The following is a 21365-nucleotide window of genomic DNA, read 5'->3' as shown; positions in this document are numbered from 1 at the left end:
CAGTCTTGCAAAATTCACAGCGCTTACCAGAGCACATACCCTCCCCAGTGTCTATCACCCAGTCACCCCATCCCTCCCACCCCACGCCCCACTCCAGCAACCCTCAGTTTGTTTCCTGAGATTAAGAATTCCTCATATCATTCTTATGCAGACCGCTTATGAGACTTCTTTCTTGCCAGTACTATACATTCCAACTATTCCATAGAATGACCTCTTAGAAGTGGAATTGCTGGGTCAAAGGAAATGCATATTTAATATTTTATGGTTATTGACACATAGTTTCCAAAAATACCATACTAATTTATATTCCCATTTATAATATATGTATATATATATATATGTCCATTTATCTGTTTGGTTGTCATTTTCTGAATTGATTTCTAGGTAATTTTTTAACAGATTATATTAAATAATCCTTTTTCTGCATATATTGAATTATGTAATTAAGAAGTTCTAGTTTTCCATCATGTGTATCTTAAGCTGTAAATGTAATGCCTCAAATTACAAGCCTCTTGGAAAAGCTTTGGAATTACACTTTCTCAAAACCCTAGAAATCACATAATTGTGTTTTGAATGGGACCATTACTCCAAGGAAGAAACAAGTCTGTCTCCTGATGGTAGCTTTAATGTGAAATCATTCCTTGCAAGATAAAACACAAAAAAACGCAGAAACTTTTGAGAGTTGGAATACTTCACCTGGCAACTCCTTTGTGCCCAAATAATCCCACAAAACAAGCAGTCAGCTACTAATCCATACATTCAGTTATTGATCCAATTAGCTTTCCAAAACTGTAGCACAGCCTAGGAATGGCTGCCGTAGCAAAGAAAATACATAGGGCTTTGAACAGAAGAATACTGAGCCATAGAAGGAAGGCCAGGCACAAATGGCTTGATACAATCAAGAGTCTCTAAATTGAAGGCTGACAACCACCTTGAGGCAGCTTAGGAAGATGGGCCCCGTTGAGCATCTTCTGTACCTGAAAGACTTCAGATGAAATCAAAACTAAATTTTATATGACTAGATCCTTGCTACACAGGGTCTTAGAAGATATTCTAGGGAAAAAAAAAGAACTTTTATAGAATTTTATCAGAATTTAAAGCCACTAAAACAAAACATTTCGCTTAAGATCAATCAACCATTATAAATCAATTGCACTAGAAAGCCGGTTGCTGATTGATCCTATTACTAATGACTTCCAAGGGTCCACTTCTTCACTCCTCCCTGCTTAGTGTTCCCAGGCTAGTCATGGTCTTTCATTATAGCTCTCAAAAAAACACTCTTTTTTTTTTTTTTTTTGATTGTTTGGTTTATTTTTCCCCTCACAGCACATGTTGCATTTTATAACTATTTGTTAATTTGTGTGACTGATTTCTGTCTCAACAAGTGGGAAAGTAGAAACCATCTCTGTTTTACTTGCCATAGGCATTCAATGAAACAGCATTATGAGTCCATGCTCCCATCTAAACTCATAGCAAAGATATGTAAATTGTTTTAATTTAAAAAAACATGACTATGCTCAGAAAAAGATGAACCTAACTGGGTGATGGACATTGGGAAGGGTATATGTTGTAATGAGCACTGGGTATTATATAAGACTGATGAATCACAGACTGGTACCCCTGAAACAAATAATACATTATATGTTAATTTAAAAAAAGAAAAAGAAAAAGATGAACTTCCATGTAGTTTAGGCTACAGATAGAAATACACCATGCTAAGCAGGAGCTGAAATGGTGGGTTCCTGGGCTCTGAGCCTAGAGACTAGTGGAGGTAGCCCTCTACTTTACTTTTTCATGATAACTGGGACCAAAGAGAAAATATGAGAGCCAGGTCCATTGCCAAGGGCATCATATAGGGGCAGGTCTTGCCCATCTATTGAAAAAGTCTGAAAAAAAGTCAAGAATGCTGACCAGGACTCTGGTTTCTTGGGGTAATAGGAGTAAGTAGATACAGTTAAAGAACCAGTATCTGGGCAAAACCACCTGTCAGTTTAGCCACTAGATTTGCAATATGATTAACTTCATTATGGGGAAGTGTCCCCAAACCTCCAATATAAATTCAATTTCTGAACCAAAACTGATAAACAAGTAAGAATGGGGAAGAGGGAGAAAGAGAAATACTCCCATTTTATACAAGTGGCACTATAAAATTCTAAAATATATAAGGAAAATAACTTCAAGAAAAGCCAGTAAATGCAACAACGTCACTCGTGATGAAATGCACATATTAAGACCATCTGAAAAGAAAGTTTAAAGCAAGTATTACAAGATTTTCAACAGAATAAAGGAAGGAAGGCCCTCCATAAAAAGGAAATCAAGAAACTTTGAAATTAGAATGTGTTAGCAATAAATGAGGTATATAGTTATTTGGAAAAATATAGTTATTTGGAAAAAACTAGTGAAGCAAGATAAACTCTAGACTAGACACAGTTCACAACTCTATTAGCTAATAGAAAGTTAATAATGAGGAAATCACCCACAACAAAACAAACATTTTTAATTGAAAACATATTTAAGTGACAAGAATAGATTGAATAGCTTCAATAATATCTTTTAGGAGTTCCAAAAACCTAGACTATGAAAAAGGACAAAGGAAAACCAGTAACCTTTCACATCCACTAGAATGGCTACCATAAAAAAGATAGTCAACAACAAGTGTTTTCAAGGATGTGGAAAAGCTGGAACCCTCATACATTGCTGGAAAACAGTTTGGCAATTCCTCAAAAAGTTAAACATATAGTTGCCATATGGCCCAGCATTTCTACTGCTAAGTATATGTATACAAGAGAACTGAAAGAATATGTCTGCACACAAACTTGTACACAAATGTTCATAGCAACACTATTCATAATAGTCAAAAAGTAGAAACAAACCAATACCTGTCAGCAGATGAATGGATAAGTAGAATGTGGTACATCCATATAATGAAATATTATTCAACCATAAAAGGGATAAAATACAGATACGTGTTGCAACAGTGATGAAACTTGCAAACATTAGGCAAACTGAAAGCAGCAAGACACTGAATGTCACATATTGCATAATTCCATTTATATTAAATATCCAGAATCCACAGGGGCAGAAAGTAGATTAGTGTTTGCCAGGGACTGGAGGAAGAAGGTAAATAGGGATTGACTGCTCATAGTCTGAGGTTTCTTTGGGTAGTAATAAAACTGTTATGTAATCATATAGTGGTGATGGTTGCACAATTTGGCAATATATTAAGAACAACTGTATTGTTCACTTTCAAAAAATGAATTTTATAGGATGTCAGTTATATCTCAATAAGGTTGTTATTTAAAAATACAACAGCTACAAATTTTATGGGATTGAAGATAGGCTTTATCCAAAGATAGAAAACATGAATGGAGCACTGGGTATTATACACAAACAATGAATCATGGAACACTACATCAAAAACTAATGATGTAATGTATGGTGATTAACATAACATAATAAAAGAAAGAAAGAAAGAAAAGGGAACCAAGCAGGTTACATAAAAGTAAATACATATTTAGCTATATGACGGTGAAATTTAAAGCAACACTAGTAAAGAGAAATCTAAAAAACTATCAGAGATAAAAGACAAATTACTTACAAAGTAGTAACAGACAGACTGAAGGTCTTATATTAACATAATATATGCTAGAATACATTAGAAAATGTCTTTTAAAAATGAAGGGCAGTATGGGGGAGAGGTGGAGAGATTTAAACCAAAATCCTGTATTTAATTAGTATTTAAGACTGTAACGTTGAGACATTTGGAATAGTACAAACATTAGGAACATTTACAACTTTCTGAAAGATATACTAAAGGATACACTTCAGCAAGAAGAATAATGAATAGACAAGGAAAAGGTAAAATGAAAGAAATAACATCAAGACTCTTGAATGTTAATATTAGTTAGCATTGACTATTTCAAAAAACGAATTTGAAAATAAAAATTCCAGATAAAAATAACTAGGAAGAAAAGAGGCAGAAAATTCAGTGGGTAAATAGTGATAGAATCAAAACTGTTTTCAGAAATAGCAAGAGAGGAAAACAAGGTAGTCAATTCTTTTTATAGGGCTAATAAAAATTACAAGTGTTATTGGTGTATAATTGATATACAGTAAACTGTACCTGTTTAAAGTGGAAATTCTTATGAGTTTGAAATATGTATACAAATGTGAAACTATCATCACATTCAAAATAATAAACTTAATCTTGCCCTTTAAAAGCCTTCCACTGCCACTTTGCAATTCGTCCTTTCCTTTCCAACTCTGCCTATCCCTATCCACCACCTTTTTCTGGACATTAGTTTGCATTTTTTAGAATTTTATGTAAATAGAATAATACAGAATATACTTAATATACTCTATTTTGTCTAGCTCCTTTCACTCAGCATAATTGTTTTGAGATTCATCCATGGTGTCATATGCATCAATAGTTCATTCCTTTTTATATTCCTTTCTATGGATAGACCACAATTTGCTTCTCCATTCACCTATTGAAGATTTTTTGTTGTTTCCAATTTGACGCTATTACAAATAAAGCTATCATGGACATTCATGCACAAGTCTTTGTGTGAGCATGTGCTTTCATTTCTCTTAGATAAATACCTAGAAGAAGAATGACTGGGTGGTATGGAAGACGTGTATTTAACTTTTTAGCAAACATAAAACTTTTTGCAAACTCTTTTCAAAGTGGTTGTATCATTTTACATCTTTCAGTTCTACTAGCTTTTTTTTTTTTCGCAGATTTCTTTGGATTTTCTACATGAACAATGATGTCATCTGTAAATAAAGATATTTTGAGCTCTTGCTTTCAAATCTGTATACATGCTATTTCAATTTTCTTGCTCTATTGCGTTGGCCAGAACCTACAAGAAATGGTAATAGCAGACATCCTTACTTTGACTTTCTTAGAGGGAAAGCATTTAGTCTTTCAGCATTAAGTATGATGTTAGCTATAGGTTTTTCATAGTTGTATTTTATCATATTGAAATTTCCTTGTAGTCCTAATTTGCTGAAAGTTTCTAAGAGAGATGGGTGTTTTATTTTGTCAGAATCATTTACATTCTCTTCTAAGCACTGTTTTATCTGCATCTCACAAATTTTGATGTCCTGTTGTCTTTTTATTCTGTTCAAAATTCTTTCTAACCTCCTTTTTGGTTTTTTCTTTGACCCACTTCTTTTTAGAGGTGTGTTATTTAGTTTCCAGATACTTGGGGATTTTTCAGATACCATTTTGACTGCTAATTTAATTCCATTGCGATCAGAGAACATACTTTATATGACCTGAAACTCTTCTGTTACCCCAAGACTTATCTAACAGCCAAAAACAAAGTCTATCTTGGTAAATACTTTGTGTATTGTGCACTTGTTGAGTAAAATGTCTCAAATGTCATGTAGGTCAGTTGATTGATAGTGTTGCCAACTTTATAGCCGTGCTTTTCGGTTTCCTTGTTGTATCAGTTAGTGAGTGTGGGGTACTGAATTTCTGACTATAATTGTGGACTTGTCTGTTTCTCCTTGCAGTTCTATTGGATTTTATATCATATAATTTGAAGTTCTGTTATTAGGTATATAAGCATTTAGGGCTGTTATATCCTCTTGATTAATTGATTCTTTTATCATCATGAAATAACCCTCTTTATTCCTTGCTCTGACATCTACTTTGTCTAATTTTTAATATCAAAACTATAGCTTTTTAAAAACCAGTAAAATTGTATACCTTTCCCCATACTTTTATTTTTAACCTACTTGTATCTTCATATTTAAAGTGTTTCTCTTAAAGACTCAACAGATAGTTGGGTCTTGCTTTCTTTTATTTAGTGTTTATAATATCGCTTTTTAATTGGGATGTTTAGGCAATTTCATTTAATGTGATTATTTATATGAATGAGTTTATATATGCCACATTGCTATTTGTTGAATAGTTATATCCTCTTTATTCCTTTTTTTCCTCTCTCACTGCTTACTTTTAGATTAACTGAGTAGTTTTAATTATCCTATTTTATTTCCTTTGTTGTTTTATTAGATAATCTTTGTTTTATTCTTAGTGGTTGCCTTAGGGTCTACTTTCAAGTAATATTATACCATTTCATGTATAGAATATATACCTTACAATAATATGCTTTCATTACCTCTCTCCTAGCGTTAATGTTATTATCATATCTTTTACTTCTACATGTGATATAAACCCTAAAATTCATTGTTACCATTGTTGCTTTACATTATCAATTACCTCTTAAAGAAAATAAGAAAGGAAAAAATGTTTATTTCCATAGTATTCATTCTTTTGTGTAGCGTCAGATTGCCATGTGTTATCATTTTCTTTCTGTGTACAGGACTTTCTCTAATAATTTACATTTTTTCTGGTACTTGCCTGGTGGCAATGGATTCTTTTACCTTTTGTATATCTGAAAAAGTATTTGTCTTTGTTTTTGAAAGGTATTTTCACTCGGTGTAGAACTCTAGTTTGATTTTTTTTTCTTTCTGTGTTTAAAGGATATTACTTCACTGTCTCTATGAGCATGTGCTTCTTACATTCAGTATGCTGTCATGCCTATTTTTGTTCCTCTGTATGTAAGATGGCATTTTTCCTTTCTGGCTGCTTTTAAGAATTTCTCTCTCTAACTGGTTTCCAGTAATTTGATTATGATGTGCTTGGGTATATTTTTATTCATTTTTCTCGTGATTGGGTTTTGTTGCATTCATTGAGCCCATGGGTTTATAGTTTTCACAAGATTTGGATGATTTTTGGCCAATACATCTTCAAATATTTTATTTTGTCACTAGCCTCTTCCTTTGGAGATTCCAAATACACATATATTTTCCTTCCCGAAGTTGTCTCACAGCTCACTGATGTTTTGTTAATTTTTTTTCAGGACTTTATCTCTGTGCTAAACACTGTTAAGTACTTTACATATATTACCTCATTTTCTCTCACAGCAAACATATAAGTTGGGTAATTCTATCACCCCATTTAAAGCAGTAAAAGTTAGATAACTTACCCAGATTACAAAGTTAGTCATTGGAATACCAGCATTCTAACCTAGGCAGTCCACTTCCAAGGTGGAAGAACACAGTAGGCATAGCTGTGTGAGTCAACTACTTCTTTCTCTTGTTTGCCTCAGAGACACTTCACTCAACACATCTTAGAAGTGAAATCTGGCCACAATTCATAAGCACACTTTCCAAGGCTCTCGCATACATGTACTGCTCTTCCTAAAGCATTCAAGGTGTCTAATGCTACATGGAATCAACCATGAGCTCCAAACCTTCCCTAGAAGCCATCCTCAGATGTTAACCCAGGTCCCAGGAAGAGCTGAAAGAACAACTGGAACTTGACTCAGGCCATTAACCAATCCACCAAGTCAATTCTACACCTTTCTTCTAGTTCATTAAAACTAGAAATTCAGTATTAAAAAATGTGAGGGTTGGGGTTCCTGGGTGGCTCAGTTGGTTGAACAACCAACTCTCGATTTCGGCTCAGGTCATGATCTCAGGGTTGGGGGTTGGGGCCTACATCGGGTTCTGTGCCCAGCAGAGTCTGCTTGAGATTCTCTCCCTCTCTGTGTGCCCTTCCCTGTGCTTGCGTGTTCTCTCTCTCTCTCAAATAAAAAAATAAATCTTTAAAAAAAAAAAAAGTGAGGCTTGTACATTACAATCTGTATCCCACCCTCTCACTTCTTAAGAGATGTTTTGACAATTGTCCAAACTTAAAAACTCAGAAAGGAATTCCTGTCCAGAATAAGGAAGTGCTAAGCACTAAAATGATCTCAAAATATACAGGAGAGAGTTAAATATGAGCCACCACATCTGCCATATGTTAACATAATAGCTACACTGAAAATATGCTTCCAAAAGTGGGAGTTTGGGGTAGGAGGTAAAAATTCTTAAAAGAATAGGGAAAAAGGCAGAAAGGTAAATGTTGTCTGGATTTTGGTCTTCTCGGGTGTATCTTGCCCAGAAGTTATCTCTTTTCACCCAATCAGGATAGGAAATGAATAAAAACATATAACCCAAGGAAGACAATAGGGCCATCAACCAAGGGAGAGCCTGGAATATGAGAATCAAGAGTGCTGACCAAACCAGAGAGACAGTTTGAACAGAAGATGAGTCAAGAGAGAATCAAGGTAGTTAAGCCTATTCATTTCTCTAACAGGCTTATTAGGCATCCTTCTAGGTTGTGCCTAATTGAAAAGGTCTTAAAACTGGCAGTACTGGGTGAGAAAACCTAAATCAATCAGCAGATATAGAAGGGGGGTGTTGACTAGGGGAGGGCCAGAAGTTGGGAATTGAGGCAAAACAAACTGTACCAAAATTCAGAAGTCATTGTTTTGGAACACTCAAGCTTCACCTGAACTGATGGCCACAATGTACCTCTCTTAAAGTGGCCAGGTTTTGTTATAGGCTTGTGAGTGACTGTCTGATGAATAGCCTCTGTGCTGGGTATTTTCCATTTTCCCTTCATCTTCTCCACTTTGCTCTGTGCCCCCAGGAGGTATAGGTGACATCGATGGGTTGCATTGCTCTCTGGCTTCCCATTGGGTTTCACTGGTAAAAGTACTAGGGGACTAGAAAGTAAGTGCTGGGTTATTTATACCTCCAGCTTCCTCCCTGCAGGGTTGCCACAGACTAACTGGGTCCCTGGATTAAAGGTCTCAGATTTCAGAGGACAGCCCATCTCCATGTAGCCTCTCTGACTTAGTTCTGGTACTGCACTCCTTTGCTCCTTTAGACCTAAGGTGGTGAAGTCACCTGCAGCTTCCATACAGTGGATACTGTACTCTCCCTTGTGATTTTCTCAAGACCTGCCCACACTTCTGTAAATACACCCTTCATTCACCTCCACTTGAATTATCGTAATTCGAGTGTTTCCTGCTGGGGCTATAAACATACAGTTGCTGAGACCCAGCAAGCAGTGATGAGAAAATGGAAATCTCTAATACACAAAAATAAATAAAATTAAATAAAATAAATTAAAAAGTGAAGTAATATACTGAGAGAAAAAGAAAAGAAAGAAAAGAGAAGAAAAGAAAAGAAATTCCTGAGATTGGAGGAAAAGAAAAGACAATAGGGAACCAGTAGCCATGATGGGGCTGGCACCTGCAGTCAGACCACACTGTTCTGTAAAGTTAACTGTTTACATAGCCACACTGGTCAAGTATCTAAGCAAATGTAACTGGCAAGATCACTGTGGCATCAGAGGGGATTTGAAATTCCTCAGTTGCCAGAATTGTGACCAATACAATTTGATTAGAGTGAACAAGCCCACTCATCGGAAATCTACTCTGAGTTTATCCTTCAGTTCCTAGAGCAGAGCACATCAAAATATATTATAAACGCACTTGAATCTGCTCACAGAAAAGAATACTCAACCCCATGAAAGAGATTGTATTTTCTGAATAAAAACACACATGCAGTAATTTTAGTGGATTATTTTAATGAAACATAACTCTCTGGTGCCCTTAAGCCCTTGGTTTACCAGATCTGCATTGCTACAGAATGCTATTTCCTGCCGCTTGTTTCTCTTAAATGGATTTTGTTCTATTACAGTTGTTTTGACCTATAGGTTTGTTTTTTTTTTCAATTTTAGAGATACTTAATTGTGCAAATTTTCCAGGTGCATTGTGGTGGAAAGAATACAGGCTGTGAGTGAGAGCACTAGGTCCAGCACTGAGTCACCCATGTCACCTATGCATGACATTCCCAAGCTCCAGGTTCCTTTTTGGTCAATTAGGTAGGGGTGGTAGCAAGCAATATCGTTTTGAGCATTCTCACAATCAATGTCTCTATTTTAGTTTCACAAACTCTTCATGCTCTACATAAATTGGATCCTATGTAAATATAAAGGTTAGTATTCTGATAAGGGAGAGGCTCCTTTGTAAATTTTATTAAAGCAAGTCAGATGTACATTTCTTTTTCTTTTTTTAAAGATTTTATTTATTCATTTGAGACACAGAGATACAGAGAGAGAGAGCATGAGCAGTGGGAGAGGCAGAGGGAGAGGGAGAAGCAGACTCCCGGCCGAGCCAGGAACCCGATGTGGGGCTCGATCCCAGGACCCTGGGATCATGACCCGAGCTGAAGGCAGATGCTTAACCATCTGAGCCACCCAGGCACCCCCAGATGTACATTTCTCTTGTCAGCTAAAAATATTTCTTGAAGGTGAGTTTTACTAAATTCTCTCTATTATTATTTTAATCTAACTAGTTCCAGCAAAATACTTTTGTTACAATTAACCTTGTATCTATTATGTTGTAAGAACTTCAAAAATGACTTGTGCAATTATGAAAATTTCACAGCAGCCCAAAATGTTAATCATCCCTTCAAATTTTCTATGCTAATGTATTAGCAAATGCTGTTTCTTCATGTTTATCTGACTACTGAACTTTAATCTGATTTGACAATCTTATGGCAAAAGACCATATAAACTCAAAGGATCTAGCACTGTCCTACAATCCTACTTCAGAATCATGGGACATATTTTAGTAAATTCCAAAGAGTAAAAGGAAACCACATATCTACACACCCTAAACTTTTCTTTAAGTATAAGAAACTCAAAGTATTTATCTTTAAATCTATAGTCACTTTTCCTCCATTTGATAAGAATTAGGTTTTATGTGCTTTATGGATGACATAATTTCTGATTTGCTCATTAATAATTAATAAATAGCTATTGTATACCTATCATGTGAAAAATGCTACAGGGTAACAAAGTATATAAATCTTACTAGGTAAGATCTATTTTAAGTTCCCTGATAGACTACATCTTTCTTCTGCCCCATATAATTGAAATTAGTTTTGCTCAATTAGTTGTTTTGTATTTGTCTTCCACTAAACTTCTAAGAAAAAAAAAATCTTTGGTGCTTCATCCGAACTGTAGTCCAGGAGATTAGCACAAAGTTCTCAAGAAAACAGGCATTTGAAAAATATTTGTTGAGTAAATGAATGACTTCCAAACTGGTTGGGAGGGAAATGCATATTTTTTATTTAGAGTTAGTTATCAATACAAGGAAAAAATTATGGGGTCAGAAAATAATTCAGAAAAGGCGGTGTTTCTGTGTGCTATATGGAGGAGATGGAAACAGCTGTGATTGGACAGAGGACCCACCCAACCCACGGTATTTCGTGGGAGCAAGACAGGAGAGGGGAGGCTAGGGAGGAAACCTGGCCTGACATAACTGTCTCACATATATTCTGTCATAGAAGTTCCACCCAAAGTTCTGAAAAAATGCCTATGCTCATTACAAAGCACATCACCTGAACAACACCAGGAATTAATATTTTTTAAAATAAATCTTGTGGTTGTGTCATTGTCAAAATTATACTTTGCTGTGTCTTCTGGACTATATCATATGGCATTAAATACAATTTTTAAAGACATATTTTTGGTTCAAGTATGGATGGCACATACACTTTACCCCAGTTGTCATATGAGATTAATATCTAGTAAGAGCTGACAAGGATCTAGGCTATGTCAGAGTTCAGTAGATACTGGCTAGCAATATCCATCATGAAGGTGGGAGGGAGGATGGTTGCCAGTGATCCCTGACTTAGACCAGAGGCATGCTTGATCAGGCAAAGATTGTTGATAAGGCATCCAATCTAATGGAAAAGTACAGAAGGCAGGAACAAGGCAAGAATGCCCTCTATTTACCAGTACTATTCAATACTGTCCTGGAGGCATCAGTCCAATGCATTTGACAAGAAAAATTACAAGTATAACGATTGAAAAGGAAGAGGTAAAACTATGTCTCTTTACAGATCATATAAATGCAAGAATATCAACTGAAAAGCTATAGTCAGAAAATACACCAAGGTAATAAGATAGAAAGTTGACAAAGAAATTAATATCATAATGTACATGTAAACAACTAGTTAGAAGATGCAACCAAGAGAATACACTGCTTACCTATAATTATTGCCCACCTCTTTCCATGGCACACAGGAAACTTGACATCTAGCCTCCCACAGGCAGACAAGACCATGTGACTAATTCTGAGCATTTCCAGTAGACACCAGTATTTCAAGGAAACTAAATAAAGATAGATCTTTACAGAAGAAGGAGAGCTAACAATGTAGAAGGAACAATCGAATTAGAATATCATCATTCTGTAACACCTAATGAGATTATTGACTCATACAAGGAATATGTCACTATTAAATGTATTAAGTGTATGATTTACTGCTCATAAATGTGAAAATGTAACCATCTAATAAAGTAACCAGATGCTCATTACACTAATCCAACAGACAATCTCAGCATTATAATCTAAACTAATTTGATATTTAAATTTCCTGAAGAGATGCAATGCAAATTACACATTACCTATCATTTGTCTAAAAATGATCAACATTTATCCTTAAGCTTTTAAATGTAACTTCCAGTTTATAGGAAATGCTGGAGGTAGAACAACCTAAATTGCACCATAAGGAAGCAACCAGAAAAATTCAAAGATGTGCAACCCACAGGTTAGTACCTGTGCCTCTTCAACATGCTGATGTCGGGGCCTTTAAAAGGGGAGAAGTTTATGGCAGGGACATGCTCATTATAATTCCAAGTGCTTCCCTACATTTCCAACTTCCCTTGCCCTTAGGTTGGGACCACGCAGCAAATTGTGGGTAAAGGACTGTGAGGGGTGTCAATTCTGGGCCAAGACAGTTAAGAGCCAGTGGCCCTTCTCCATTCCTTTCTTAGAGGCCATCATCCAGATCCAGATGGCCAAATGCAAGGTGGAAGAGGGCCACCCAACCTTTGCTGAATTAAGCAAATTAAGTGGCAGTCTTTGTCAGCTGTAACATCTAGCATTAATTATTCTTCACCAATATAGGGCCTGTGCTGAATTTAAAAAGACTCAAGCACAAAGCAACAGATGCACTCTATCCTTTTGGATTGGATCTCAATCCGGATAAACAGCTGAAAAAATATTTGGAATCAGCTAGAGAAATTCAAATTTGGACTAGGTGTCCAGCAGGATGTTGGGCAACAGGAAGCAGGGTGACAGATATGAGCTGGCCCTGGGGAACAGAGCCAGGTGGAGAACCTAGCAGGAGACATCATGGGGTAGAAGCTCACAAGAATAAAAAGGGGAGTCACACTGGTGGCAAAGCCACAGAGAAATTTACCCATGGAGAGGATCCATAGCTCCTTGCAGTGCCATAATACAGCCAAAGGTGTGAGCAGGGTGCAGTATTTTGAATTGAGTATTCAAAAAAAAAGACTAGGCTTTAACCTAGAAGAAATAGGAACTCACTTCAAAATGGTAAGATTAATTATCTGCCTTCATTAAAAATGGAGGCTAGAGGACTAAGATAAATCAATTTTAGGAGGAATAAAGAGTTAGTTGTGCATTTGGGTCTTATGGCTTATTGAGACTGTGGAATATAGGTGGGCTGTGGTTAATTGATGGTTAAGATATCAGTGGCAAAGGGGAAGTTTCTTTGAAGGAATGGGGTTCTGAGGACAGACATCAGTAGACAAAAGTATGAAAGGCAGAAAGAGAAGTGCTCAGATCATGAACTCAGGGTCCTGGGTTTGAGCTCCATGTTGGGCTCCATGCTCAGCCGGGAGTCTGCTAGAGGATTCTCTCTCTCCCTCTCCCTCTGCCCCTATCCCCACTCTCTGTCTCTCTAAAATAAATAAGTACATCTTTTTTTTAATCTAACTTTAAAAAAATTACTGAGTGCTTGTTATATGCAAGGCACCATCTAGATTCTGGGGGAATACAAAAAATAATGGAGAGACAGTCACTCTTGTATTTTCTGTGAGCCCCAGAGGGGCACAAAGCATGGTAAATCTACAAGGCCAAGAGAGTTCCTTTCCTTTAGAATTCCTTATTGTGAAAGAGATGTTTTCTGAAAACACAGCAAAATGTTTCCTGTTTCAGAAGAAGGTCAATTAATAAATATAGAAAAAAAAAACTAAGAAAATCACCATTTTGCAATTCCCAGTGTAATCATCAATTCAGGCAAGGGTCAGGGATGGATGGTAAAATCACCGAGTGTGCCAAATGCCTATTAGAATGACTACAGTGCACGGCACTGACAAGGCCCAGTCCTGGCCAGGATGTAATGCAATAGTACCTAATCATTCATAGCTGACAGGAACGCAAAATGGTAAAGCCACTTTGAAAGATAGTTTGGCAGTTTCTCACAAAAGTCAACATATTCTTACCATACAATCCAGTGATCACTCTCCTTGCTTTATGCTCAATGTTGCTGTGAACCTAAAACTACTCTCAAAAATCAAGTATATCGTATATATAGTATATATATATATAGTATATATATATATATAAATAGTATATATAGTATATATATATAAATATATATATATTTAATCGTTAGGTAAAAGATTGTGGGAAGCAATATAGTTACATGGTGCACAAGTACCATCTCACAGTCTACTAGTAATTATAATTATTGTGCCTTTACAATGGAGAAAGCTTGTAGTCACCACCTTCTCCTGGGGACTAAATTTAGCATCTCCAGTAGTGGAACAGCCTAGACATTATGACAGGTTGCAGTATGAAGTGTTCAATGGTATGTATGTTTCTTGCCAAAAATGTTAATCTGAGTATAATCAAGTCTCTAAATTGAAATTAAAGTTTGCGGAAGATACAGGGGCTAGAGGTCCAGTGAAATGACACCTTGAGAAAAGTCAGGCAGATGAATAGAGAATATAGGACATTCGATAAGACACCTGGCCTGGTCTTTTCAAAAAATCAGTGACATATGTATTTTTTTAATTTCTTAAAGATAGAGTTATTCTAGGCAGAGAGTTATCAAAGAGATATAACAGCCAAGTGCAATGCCTGAAACTTGATTGGATTTTTAGGTCAAGTGGGGAAATTTGGGTATGGATTAAAATTAGGTGGAATTATAGAACTAATGTTAGCTTTACTAGGTATGATAATTTTATTATATATAGTTGTGTAAGACAATTTCCTGCTCTGGAAATAAGTGCTGGGTACCTACATTTGTGGCTTTTCAGCAACTTACTTTGACATTGTTCACCAAAAGAGAGGAGGAGATAAAGAGCAAATAGGGTAAAATGTTAACTACTGTTTGGTCTAAGTATAGGGTTTTGGAACACTTACATACTATTTCTTTAAGTTGTAGGTGTGTTGGAAATTTTTTACAATAAAAATGTGGGGAAAATAATGTGTCCTCATCATCAAATTATTTCACAAATCAGCAACTGAGTTTCACTTTCCTGGCTGAGCTTAGGAAAGAAGTAGTTCTGTTCTCTTAATGTAAAAGGAATGACTTCAGTGTACCTGTTGGAGGGCTGACCATTGGCCAGTGGTATGCCTGTAAATTACCTTAAACATGTGCCTTCACAGGATACAGCTTTACTCCAGGCCACTGGGAAATTAAAAGCATTGGACGTATGTCACACTTGGCTTAGACACAGGTGAAGTCTCACAGTTGACACTCCTTTATCTGACAGCACCAGAAATAGTGAAAGGTGTTGAAGGACACATAAAACCAAAATAATTTAAGAGACAGCTTGTAGCTTCTAGCTTGCTAGACTCTTGTGCCACCACAGTGCAGCATTTCTGCAGGTAAGAAAGGTCCTTCGGCCTCTCGAGAGAAAATGCTAGGTGCCTGATGCTGAGGCCAGTCTTTTCTAGACACGGTATAGTACAGTTCCCAAATAGTGACATGCGGTAATTCTATTGTCATCTCCAATATTCTTCTTTTATAATTCTTTTCTGGCTGTTTTTGCTCACTTTGCTGACTTTCTGCAGAGTGGGGCTTAAGAGGTGGGGAAGCTCAAGGGAGAGCCAAGAAGGAGTGGAGGTAAGTTTGCTTGTGGGCCCTGCTATGTGCACCTGTGAGAGTATGTATTTGGCCTGGACACAAGGTCCCACATTCACTAACAGCCAAGGTGAAAAATGTGGCTCACACGAACTCTTATGCAAACTCTCTCTCAAGCCCTCGGGAATTTCACAGCGGAGGCACAATATTAAATAAATAAATAAATAAATAAATAAATAAATAAATAAATATCTTTTTTAAAAAAGATGCTGGCAGAAAAGTAGACACTTAGATCAATGGAACAGAGTAGAAACAGTCAGAAATGAACCCACTACTATATGGTCAGTTAATCTTGGACAAAGCAGGAAAAAATATGCAGTGGGAAAAAGATAGTCTCTTCAACAAATGGTGCTGGGAAAACTGGACAGCAACATGCAAAAGAAAGAAATTGGCCCACTTTCAATATGGATGAAAGACCTAAATGTGAGACATGAAACCATTAAAATCCTAGAGGTGAACACAGGCAGTAACCTCTTTGACATTGGCCACAGCAACTTCTTACTAGTTATGTCCCCTGAGGCAAGAGAAACAAAAACAAAAATAAACTATTAGGACTTCATCAAAATAAAAAGCTTCTGCATAGCAAAGGAAACAGTCAACAAAACTAAAAGGCAAATGGAATGGGAGAAGATATTTGCAAATGTCTTATCAGATAAAGGGCTAGTATCCAAAATCTATAAAGAACTTTTTAAACTCAACACCCAAAAAACAAATAATCCAATTTAAAAATTGGCAGAAGACATGAATAGACATTTTTCCAAAGAAGACATACAGGTGGCCAACAGACACATGAATAGATGCTCAACATCACTCATCATCAGAGAAACACAAATCAAAACCACAATGAGATATCACCTCACACCTGTCAGAATGGCTAAAATCAGCAACACAAGAAACAACAGGTGTTGGCAAGGATGTGGAGAAAGACACTGTCAGTGGGAATGCAAACTAGTGCAGCCACTCTGGAGAACAGTATGGAGGTTCCTCAAAAAGTTAAAAATAGAGCTACTTTATGATCCAGCAATTGCACTACTAGGTATTTGCCCAAAGAATACAAAAATACTAATTTGAAGGCATACATACACTCTGATATTTATAGCAGCTAAGTTATGGAAAGAGCCCAGATGTCCATCAACAGATGAATGGATAAAGAAGAGGTGGTATATATATATACATATATATACATATATATGTATATATATGTATATATATATAATGGAATTATTACTCAGCCATAAAAAAAAAAAAGAAATCTTACCATTTGCAATGACATGGATGGAACTAGAGGGTAGTATGCTAAGCGAAATAAGTCAGTCAGAGAAAGACAATTATCATATGATTTCACTTATACGTGGAATTTAAGAAACAAAACAGATGAACATAGGGGAAGGGAGGGAAAAATAAAATAAGACAAAATCAGAGAGGGAGACAAACCATAAGAGACTCTTAATATAGGAAACAAATTTAGGGTTGCTGGAGGGGAGGTGGGTGGGAGGAATGGGGTAACTGGGTGATGGGCATTAAGGAGGGCACTTGATATAATGAACACTGGGTATTATATGCAACTGATGAATCACTAAACTCTACCTTTGAAACTAATAATACACTATATGTTAATTAATTGATTTTAAATTAAAAAAAAAAATCCACCTTTTCCTGAACAGTTTTTCCCACTCTACCAGTTTATTGGAATGAGGGCAAATCTGGTTTACAGTAAAGCCAGGAAGGTGAATGTTATTAAATTTTAATAGAAATTGCTGAAAACTGAAAGAATTAAGCATACTAGAAAAACTAGTTTTTAGGATTTTTAACAAACTATAAATGTTAAATGTTGATTTAATTCAATTGGTATAGTTTACTTAAAAGAAAAAACAAGTCAAATTGTATGTCTCATAGATTAACACATAATAAATTTTAAGATTCTTGAGAAGTGACTACATCGTACCGGTAACTATTTTGTACTGCCACATACAGTACATTCCACATACCGTAAGTGTTAAATAAATATTTATTACATGAATCTGTAAACTCATCAAATACTTACTGAGCAAATAAAATAAGAAGTGAATGAAATATTGACAGTGTGTTTATATCTTCCAGACTTGTAAGGCCTTCCTTCCTGCCATGATTAAACCTAACCATGGTCAGTTGGTCTGTATTTCAACTGTAGCAGAAGTAGGTGGTATAAATGGATTATCAGATGAATACTTTACTTCACTATGTGTCTTTGTATTCCCTAGTTCATGGCACTCTGAAGTTAGGACTCTCCCAAGGTACAGAGAACTCTTCCTGCACTGAGGGACAATCCCTGGTATATGTGGCTCTATTTATAATGCAGGTATTCCTATTTAAAATGGCAGTGATAGGGGATATATTCTCTGCTTTTTTGAAAAAAGAGAAAGGGAGAGAAGAATGTGCTTATTGGCTCATTAATTTTCTTGGGTTAAGAGAAATTGAAATAATTTCCATCTTGTTGGGTAAAGAGCGTGAAGATATAGGAGTAGAGTGGTCACAAAAATGACTTTAAGTGATGCTTTGTCCCCATGGATAAGCCAAAGAAAGGAAAGGGAGTTTCAATTTTTAAAATAATTCCAAGAATTAACTTCTCAAATTCTATTATGAGCAGCTTTTCCCTTTGTTTCAGATGATTGTGTAAGCAAATTCACAGCTTTTGGCTTTGCAGAGTCTATTCTTTGAATTAAGAATATTAAAAAAAAGGAAAATTAAATTAAAACCAACATCATTTGCTCATAATTCATCAAAACTGGAAAGTTTGATGGCTGTACAACCAAGTATATGAACTCTTAATAATAATCTTTGTTCTTATAATAGTTTTCTAATGTATGTCAATTATCATCTTTTTATTTTGAAGTTTTGAAATATGGACAAATAAAAGAAATAATGGAATGCCTGATTTAGTAAAAAAATCAATATGCATTGAATTAATGAATTTATTCAATTTAAAGATAATAATGTTAGCAAATTAATGGCATTATGAAAACTTATAGCTAAATTGCCAATCTGAATATTACAATATAACAGAAAAATTGGTAGTGAGAAGTTATTAAAATATCATTATAGTGTTGAGAAGGTAATTTCTTTCCTAAAAATAATACAAAGTAAAAATGATACAAAAGATAAAATATTTCATAAGATTGATTAATATATGTGGGGAAGTATCAGGGGGTGATATTTTGATATAAAGTTTACATTTGGTATAATGGTGCAAATGAGTATACAAAAGAAATATGAGGGCTTTTACACAAAGGAGCCAATCAGTAGGGTATATTGAAATGTATAAACATGATTTAAGGCAAGTACAGTTATTACAATTGCTAAAAAGAGGACTGACATGATCCAAATGGCATTAATCAGCCATATTTGTAGGAAAGAGACAGAGGCAACAAAAAGGCTGACTAAAAAGCAATGAGGCTATTTAAAGTCCAGTGAGACTGTATAATTAAATAAAAATTACCAAAGCAGGTGGTGAAGAGTTGACAGAATATAAAGGGGAGAAATATCTCACAAAGAGATATGTATTAAGCTGGTCAAAATTAGCAGACAGTCATTCAAAATCTTTGTAGCTAGATCAAAGGGCATGCAGTAAAGTGAAAAGCATTTACTCCATAAAATCTACAGAAATTCAGTAAGAACACAAGGAGGCCATGGCCTTTGGCTAGGGCCTACACCCATCCACCCACAGCTCTTCCCTGTAAAATAACTGTTCCAGTGGGCTTGGCAACCAACATCAGTTTCCATCTCCTCCAGATCTCTGGGGTGGAATTGCCATTCTGGGTAGTTTGGCAGCAGGTGAACATCAGAAGATTCCATCTTCTGTGGATGACTGATATTGAGTGGATAGACTCAGCCAGACAGTGCTGTTCTTCCACTCCCAATTCACACTAGGCAAGAAAGATCTGGAGAGAGGCTATTGGTGAAGAAAGCAAGTCTTTCAAGAACAGCTCTTTAGTGTTGGAGAGCCATACCAGTAATTTCAGCAGTCAAGTGGCAGCTCCCATCTCTTCCATCTTTTTTTTAAAGATTTTATTTATTTATTTATTTGAGAGAGAGAGAAAGAAAGAGAGCACAAGCGAAGGGAGGAGCAGAGGGAGAGGGAGAAGCAGACTCCCCACTGAGCATGGAGCCCAACTTGGGGCTGGATCCCAGGACCCTGAGATCATGACCTGAGCCTAAGTCAGATGTTTAATCCACTGAGCCACCCAGGCACCCCTCTCTTCCATCTTCTTAAGACAAAGATCTGTTTTGGGTAGAGTCACCAGACAGTAAATATTTGCAGATCCCAACGTCCCAGGCTCTGGGTTGTGGAAGATCTGCATATGGTAGAGGCAGCAGCAGCGTGTCAGCCCTACTTCCTGCCATCTCCACAATCCTCATATTCTACTCAATAGGGACAATTCAGGTAGGGCAGCCAGGGAAGAGTGAGTTACTCATCACAGCCAACTCTTGCTTCATGACACAGAGGTTCTGCCAGGTAAGGGTCAAATTTAGCCTCAAAGATTGGCCTCTCTCTGCTTCTGTCAAAGGACTTCAATCAGATAAGACTATAGATCAAAGCATTGTCCAAAAAAAAAGAAAAATCAACCAGCAATATGTTGTAGAGGTTAAGAACTGGATAGAGGCAGACCAGCTAGAAACTTAAGGGGGAAGAAACAGTCAAAGATTGCCTGGCTAAAATCATAGTTATCCCTGACAGGAAGATTATATACATGCCAAAAATGGTATCTTTGAAGGAATGGCATCAAATGGCATCAGTGACATGTTGCAGGAAAAATAGACTTCACTGAACTAGTCCAGTCAAGTCACTAAATAAGTAAACAAGTAAACAGCCATAAGAACAAGCCCTATGGAGAACTATTATCCAGAACTGCTACAATATATTGTCTAAAATGTCTACTTTCTAACAGAAAAGTATATGATATGCAAAGACACAAGAAAGTATGACCCATTCATAGGCAAAAATGTAGGCAATGGAAATTGCCCTGAAGGGGACTCAGATTTTGAACTTTGCAGAAAAACTTCAAAGCAGCTATTATAAAATATATTCAAACATCTAATGGAATACATTTTTTTTTAAAGATTTATTTATTTATTTGAGAGAGCGAGAATGAGAGAGAGTACACGAGAGGGGGGAGGGTCACAGGGAGAAGCAGGCTCCTCACTGAGCAGGGAGCCCAATGCGGGACTCGATCCCGGGACTCCAGGATCATGACCTGAGCCGAAGGCAGTTGCTTTAACCAACTGAGCCACCCAGGCGCCCTGGAATACATATTTTAAAAACATAAAGAAAGGACAATGACAATGTTTCATCAAAGAATAAATAGAAATTTTAGGGGGCGGAGCAAGATGGCGGAGGAGTAGGAGACCTGGATTTCGTCTCCTCTCAGGAATTCAGCTGGATAGGGATCAAACCATTCTGAACACCTACAAACTCAACAGGAGATCGAAGAAAAGAATAGCAACAACTCTCTCATCAGAAAAGCGACCACTTTCTGGAAGGTAGGACGTGCGGAGAAGTGAATCCGAGGCGA

Source organism: Leptonychotes weddellii, chromosome 4, assembly GCF_054177405.1.
Source record: "Leptonychotes weddellii isolate Sample4059 chromosome 4, ASM5417740v2, whole genome shotgun sequence".
NCBI lineage: Eukaryota > Metazoa > Chordata > Mammalia > Carnivora > Phocidae > Leptonychotes > Leptonychotes weddellii.
Note: the sequence above shows the minus strand (reverse complement) of the source record.